This window comes from Oncorhynchus nerka, linkage group LG6 (assembly GCF_034236695.1).
Source record: "Oncorhynchus nerka isolate Pitt River linkage group LG6, Oner_Uvic_2.0, whole genome shotgun sequence".
In the NCBI taxonomy this organism is placed as follows: Eukaryota; Metazoa; Chordata; class Actinopteri; order Salmoniformes; family Salmonidae; genus Oncorhynchus; species Oncorhynchus nerka.
This window is the reverse complement of record NC_088401.1, coordinates 90,820,679-90,827,001: the sequence shown is the minus strand read 5'-3', so window position 1 is coordinate 90,827,001 and position 6,323 is coordinate 90,820,679.

Here is a 6,323-nt window from a genome sequence, read left to right as displayed (position 1 = left end):
CGAGGATAACGGCACTGAGCCTTATTAATATCAACAACTCTCGAGGATAACGGCACTGAGCCTTATCAATACCTCTCGAGGACAACGGCACTGAGCCTTATCAATACCTCTCGAGGACAACGGCACTGAGCCTTATCAATATCAATATCTCACCTCTCGAGGATAACGGCACTGAGCCTTATCAATATCAATATCTCTCCTCTCGAGGATAACGGCACTGAGCCTTATCAATATCTCATCTCTCGAGGATAACGGCACTGAGCCTTATCAATATCTCATCTCTCGAGGATAACGGCACTGAGCCTTATCAATATCTCATCTCTCGAGGATAACGGCACTGAGCCTTATCAATATCAATATCTCTCCTCTCGAGGATAACGGCACTGAACCTTATCAATATCTCTCCTCTCGAGGATAACGGCACTGAGCCTTATCAATATCTCATCTCTCGAGGATAACGGCACTGAGCCTTATCAATATCTCATCTCTCGAGGATAACGGCACTGAGCCTTATTAATATCTCACCTCTCGAGGATAACGGCACTGAGCCTTATTAATATCTCACCTCTCGAGGATAACGGCACTGAGCCTTATCAATATCTCATCTCTCGAGGATAACGGCACTGAGCCTTATCAATATCTCACCTCTCGAGGATAACGGCACTGAGCCTTATCAATATCTCATCTCTCGAGGATAACGGCACTGAGCCTTATTAATATCTCACCTCTCGAGGATAACGGCACTGAGCCTTATCAATATTAATATCTCACCTCTCGAGGACAACGGCACTGAGCCTTATCAATATCAATATCAACACATTGGGAGGAATCTTAACCCGTTCCTCTTTCCAGAGTCTTTCCAGATCGTTGATATCCTTCATCTGGTCTTATTGACTCCCCTCTTCAATTCAAACCCCAGTGTTTCAAATGGGGGTTAAGTCAGCAGACTGAGATGGCCATTGCAAAATGCTGATTAAAGGCCCAGTGCTGTCAAAAATATGATTTCCTGTGCTTTACATACATTCTCACGCTTTGAGGTTGGATAAATACTGTGAAATTGTGAAAATTATGATAATTCCCTTTAAGTGTAAGAGCTGTTTGAAACGACCCGGCTGAGATTTCAGCCTGTTTTGGTGGGATGGCGTTTTGATTTGCCTGGTGACATCATCAAAATGAGCTAATGGACCAATAAGAAAGGTAGTTGAACCTAGACTGTAGACTGAGCAGTGGTGTGTTTGGCATTGAACTTAGAAGGGGGTTTCTATAACCTAGACGGTTGTAAACCTCTCAACAACATTAAAATGATTAAATCATAGGTTTGTTCACGGTCGCATGACGTGATCTTCCTGTCTGGGAGACCTCCCTCTCATTTCCTCTTCCTCACCCCTCCGTACCTCCTCACCATTCTGATAGACCCCTGCCACTAAGGAAAAAGGCCCCTCTATCCTCACCCTAACTCTAACCCCCCTACCCCGATAAGGGGAAATCCCCTGCCCTCCTCACCCCTCCTCAACCTAACTCTAACCCCCTATCAAAGGAGAAAGCCCCCTCTCTCCTCACCCTAACCCTACCACCCCAAAATGGAAAGCCCCCTCTCTCCTCACCCTAACCCCCAATAAGGGAAAGCCCCTCTCTCCTCACACTAACCCCTCCCCCAATAAGGAGAAAGCCACTGCCCTCCTCACCCCTCCTCACACTAACCCTACCCCCTAAATAAGAGAAAGCCCCTCTCTCCTCACCCTAACCCCTAATAAGGAGAAAGCCCCTCTCTCCTCACCCTAACTCTAACACCCCAATAAGGGAAAGCCCCTCTCTCCTCACTCTAACACCCCAATAAGGGGAAAGCCCCTCTCTCCTCACCCTAACTCTAACACCCCAATAAGGGGAAAGCCCCCTCTCTCCTCACCCTAACCCCCTAATAAGGAGAAAGCCCCTCTCTCACACCTAACCCTAACACACCAATAAGGGGAAAGCCCCTCTCTCCTCACCCTAACCCCTAATAAGGAGAAAGCCCCTCTCTCATCACCCTAACCCCTCAATAAGGCAACAGCCCCTCTCCTCACCCTAACCCTAACACACCAATAAGGAGAAAGCCCCTCTCCTCACCCTAACCCTAACCCCTAATAAGGAGAAAGCCCCTCTCCTCACCCTAACCCTAACCCCCTAATAAGGAGAAAGCCCCCTCTCCTCACCCTAACCCTAAGCCCCTAATAAGGAGAAAGCCCCCTCTCTCCTAACTGGTGTAACTAATGTAACTGTAGGTATCAATAACTGATTAGGTCTCAGTCTAGGTATCAGTAACTGATTAGGTATCAGTCTAGGTATCAGTAACTGATTAGGTATCAGTAACTGACTAGGTATCAGTCTAGGTATCAGTAACTGACTAGGTACCCATAACTGACTAGGTACCAGTAACTGACTAGGTACCAGTAACTGACTAGGTATCAGTAACTGACTAGGTACCCATAACTGACTAGGTACCAGTAACTGACTAGGTATCAGTAACTGACTAGGTACCAGTAACTGACTAGGTACCAGTAACTGACTACGTATCAGTAACTGACTAGGTACCAGTAACTGACTAGGTATCAGTAACTGACTAGGTATCAGTAACTGACTAGGTATCAGTAACTGACTAGGTACCAGTAACTGACTAGGTATCAGTAACTGACTAGGTACCAGTAACTGACTAGGTATCAGTAACTGACAAGGTACCAGTAACTGACTTGGTATCAGTAACTGACTAGGTATCAGTAACTGACTAGGTATCAGTAACTGACTAGGTATCAGTCTAGGTACCAGTAACTGACTTGGTATCAGTAACTGACTAGGTATCAGTAACTGACTAGGTATCAGTCTAGGTATCAGTAACTGACTAGGTATCAGTAACTGACTAGGTATCAGTAACTGACTAGGTACCAGTAACTGACTAGGTATCAGTAACTGACTAGGTACCAGTAACTGACTAGGTACCAGTAACTGACTAGGTATCAGTAACTGACTAGGTACCAGTAACTGACTAGGTATCAGTAACTGACTAGGTACCAGTAACTGACTAGGTATCAGTAACTGACTAGGTATCAGTAACTGACTAGGTATCAGTAACTGACTAGGTACCAGTAACTGACTAGGTATCAGTAACTGACCAGGTACCAGTAACTGACTAGGTACCAGTAACTGACTAGGTATCAGTAACTGACTAGGTATCAGTAACTGACTAGGTACCAGTAACTGACTATGTACCAGTAACTGACTAGGTACCAGTAACTGACCAGGTATCAGTAACTGACTAGGTATCAGTAACTGACTAGGTACCAGTAACTGACTAGGTATCAGTAACTGACTAGGTATCAGTAACTGACTAGGTATCAGTAACTGACTAGGTACCAGTAACTGACTATGTATCAGTAACTGACTAGGTACCAGTAACTGACTAGGGTTCAGTAACTGACTAGGTATCAATAACTGACTAGGTACCAGTAACTGACTAGATACCAGTAACTGACTAGGTATCAGTAACTGACTAGGTACCAGTAACTGACTAGGTATCAGTAACTAACTAGGTACCAGTAACTGACTAGGTATCAGTAACTGACTAGGTACCAGTAACTGACTAGGTACCAGTAACTGACTAGGTATCAGTAACTGACTAGGTACCAGTAACTGACTAGGTATCAGTAACTGACTAGGTATCAGTAACTGACTAGGTATCAGTCTAGGTACCAGTAACTGACTAGGTATCAGTAACTGACTAGGTACCAGTAACTGACTAGGTATCAGTAACTGATTATGTATCAGTCTAGGTATCAGTATCAGTAACTGACTAGGTACCAGTAACTGACTAGGTACCAGTAACTGACTAGGTATCAGTAACTGACTAGGTACCAGTAACTGACTAGGTATCAGTAACTGACTAGGTATCAGTAACTGACTAGGTATCAGTAACTGACTAGGTACCAGTAACTGACTAGGTATCAGTAACTGACTAGGTACCAGTAACTGACTAGGGTTCAGTAACTGACTAGGTATCAATAACTGACTAGGTACCAGTAACTGACTAGGTACCAGTAACTGACTAGGTACCAGTAACTGACTAGGTACCAGTAACTGACTAGGTATCAGTAACTGACTAGGTATCAGTAACTGACTAGGTATCAGTAACTGACTAGGTATCAGTAACTGACTAGGTACCAGTAACTGACTAGGTACCAGTAACTGACTAGGTATCAGTAACTGACTAGGTATCAGTAACTGACTAGGTACCAGTAACTGACTAGGTACCAGTAACTGACTAGGTATCAGTAACTGACTAGGTATCAGTAACTGACTAGGTACCAGTAACTGACTAGGTATCAGTAACTGACTAGGTATCAGTAACTGACTAGGTATCAGTCTAGGTACCAGTAACTGACTAGGTATCAGTAACTGACTAGGTACCAGTAACTGACTAGGTATCAGTAACTGATTAGGTATCAGTCTAGGTATCAGTATCAGTAACTGACTAGGTACCAGTAACTGACTAGGTACCAGTAACTGACTAGGTATCAGTAACTGACTAGGTACCAGTAACTGACTAGGTATCAGTAACTGACTAGGTATCAGTAACTGACTAGGTACCAGTAACTGACTAGGTATCAGTAACTGACTAGGTACCAGTAACTGACTAGGGTTCAGTAACTGACTAGGTATCAATAACTGACTAGGTACCAGTAACTGACTAGGTACCAGTAACTGACTAGGTATCAGTAACTGACTAGGTACCAGTAACTGACTAGGTATCAGTAACTGACTAGGTACCAGTAACTGACTAGGTACCAGTAACTGACTAGGTACCAGTAACTGACTAGGTATCAGTAACTGACTAGGTACCAGTAACTGACTAGGTATCAGTAACTGACTAGGTACCAGTAACTGACTAGGTATCAGTAACTGACTAGGTATCAGTAACTGACTAGGTATCAGTAACTGACTAGGTACCAGTAACTGACTAGGTACCAGTAACTGACTAGGTATCAGTAACTGACTAGGTATCAGTAACTGACTAGGTACCAGTAACTGACTAGGTATCAGTAACTGACTAGGTACCAGTAACTGACTAGGTACCAGTAACTGACTAGGTATCAGTAACTGACTAGGTATCAGTAACTGACTAGGTACCAGTAACTGACTAGGTATCAGTAACTGACTAGGTATCAGTAACTGACTAGGTACCAGTAACTGACTAGGTATCAGTAACTGACTAGGTACCAGTAACTGACTAGGTATCAGTAACTGACTAGGTATCAGTAACTGACTAGGTATCAGTAACTGATTAGGTATCAGTCTAGGTATCAGTATCAGTAACTGACTAGGTACCAGTAACTGACTAGGTACCAGTAACTGACTAGGTATCAGTATCAGTAACTGACTAGGTATCAGTAACTGACTAGGTACCAGTAACTGACTAGGTACCAGTAACTGACTAGGTATCAGTAACTGATTAGGTATCAGTCTAGGTATCAGTATCAGTAACTGACTAGGTACCAGTAACTGACTAGGTATCAGTATCAGTAACTGACTAGGTACCAGTAACTGACTAGGTACCAGTAACTGACTAGGTATCAGTAACTGACTAAGTATCAGTAACTGACTAGGTACCAGTAACTGACTAGGTATCAGTCTAGGTACCAGTAACTGACTAGGTATCAGTATCAGTAACTGACTAGGTACCAGTAACTGACTAGGTACCAGTAACTGACTAGGTATCAGTAACTGACTAGGTATCAGTAACTGACTAGGTATCAGTCTAGGTACCAGTAACTGACTAGGTACCAGTAACTGACTAGGTACCAGTAACTGATACACTACTAAATGAGTGGTGGGTTTGCCTTGCTGCTGTGTACTTTTGCAAGTGTCTAAGCCATATGAGGAAATCCCCCCCCCACACACACACACCCGTCCTCTGCCCCCCTCTTCCCCTGTTCCTCCCTCCTCTCATTGCCTTGACTGTTGGGCTCCTCTCAAGCTGTTTCCTGTCTCCTAGACCACAGTGCTCTCTGAGGAGTCCGCTGGGTTGGAGGCCTGGAGGGCTAGTTAGTACCACGTGGTCTGGGCCTGCAGTATTATATAGCTGCAGAGCTACGGGCCGGAATATTCTATACTGTTCTCTGAGGGTACAGGGGTTTCGTGCACAGCCTGGGTTGGAGGGCTGGCTTTCCCAGACCCAGGGATGGGTCTCAAGGAGCAGCTGTGACAGGAAGGGAAGTCCAGGCTGTTCCCGGAATCCAGGTGCTTTTTTTTGTATTAGGAGCCACAAGTTGGGCAATAGGTTACCACACAGGACC